Raw genomic sequence first — 1,173 nt, 5'->3', positions numbered from 1 at the left:
TCTCCTTTACTTGTACACTCTTTCTTGTTCTTTTACTTTTGTTATTTCACATCTTGTCACACATATCACTATTCATCTTTCACTTAGTTAAGAAATAATTTAATTGTTTTTATTCCCTACTCCTTGTGGATACGATACCCCACTTATCTGGGATTTTATTACTTCGACAAACCCGTGCACTTGTGGGACATACGCAAGGGGCGTTGTCAAGTTTTTGGCGCCGTTGCCGGGGAGTAGGCATTTAGAGATAGTTTGCACTTTGTTTTCTTAGCTATTCATTCATTCATTCTAGTTCATTTCTTCTTATTCTATTTAGAATCTTCTCATTTTTCTTAAAGGGGAGAGCGAAGCAGTGGCTACACTCATTACCTAGAGCATCGATTACCACATGGGAGGAGATGGTAGAAGCTTTTCTGGCCCGTTATTTCCCTCCTGGAAAATCTGCAAAGGTTAGGAATGAGATCTCATCCTTTGTACAGTTGGAATTGGAGTCTCTATTTGAGACACGGGAAAGGTTCAAGGAGCTCATGAGAAATTGCCCGCAACACGGATTCCCAGAGTGGATGATTGTTTAGACCTTTTACAATGGGTTGAATACTAGTACAAGGCAACTCTTGGATGAGGCAGCAGGAGGTACCTTAAGTAGCAAGACCCCCGGTGAGGCCCATCAACTAATTGAAGAAATGGGGTTAAATAGCTACCAATGGAATGCTAGGGAGAAAAAAAAGGTGGCCGGGCTCCATGAGATAAATGTAGTAACTTCATTGGCGCCTCAAGTAGAATCATTGAGTAAGAAGTTAGATCTTCTAACTTCGAATAGAGTGGCGGTCGTGATTACTTGCACCTGGTGTGGTGGAGGACATTCTTCCTCCAATTGCCCGATCTCTATTGGTAATACATCTTCGGTTGAGAATGTCGATTTTGTGGGTAATGCAATGAGGAACCAAGGAAATCCATATAGCAACACCTACAATCCGGGTTGGAAGAATCATCCCAATTTTTTATAGAGCAACCAAGGTTAACAAAAGGCCATAGGGCCACGGGTTTCCAACAACAACAAGCCCCAAACATAGAAAACCAAGTTTCAGGTTTGGAGTCCCAAATGACCGATTTGGAGAAGGCCTTGACTAGGTTTGTGGAATCGTCAGATACAAGGTTTCAATCAGTCGAGGC

At 42.2% G+C, this 1,173-nt stretch overlaps 1 non-coding gene across 1 annotated transcript; it reads right to left on the bottom strand.

The window, feature by feature from the left end:
- Positions 1-446: 446 nt before the first annotated feature.
- Positions 447-553, bottom strand: LOC120281094. Its single transcript, XR_005542492.1, has one exon. It is a non-coding gene; the product is annotated as a small nucleolar RNA R71 (small nucleolar RNA).
- Positions 554-1,173: the final 620 nt, after the last annotated feature.

The sequence above is a fragment of the Dioscorea cayenensis genome, chromosome 2 (genome assembly GCF_009730915.1).
Source record: "Dioscorea cayenensis subsp. rotundata cultivar TDr96_F1 chromosome 2, TDr96_F1_v2_PseudoChromosome.rev07_lg8_w22 25.fasta, whole genome shotgun sequence".
Classification (NCBI taxonomy): Eukaryota; Viridiplantae; Streptophyta; class Magnoliopsida; order Dioscoreales; family Dioscoreaceae; genus Dioscorea; species Dioscorea cayenensis.
The sequence above is the reverse complement of the archived record's forward strand: the minus strand, read 5'-3'. Positions and strand labels throughout refer to the sequence as shown.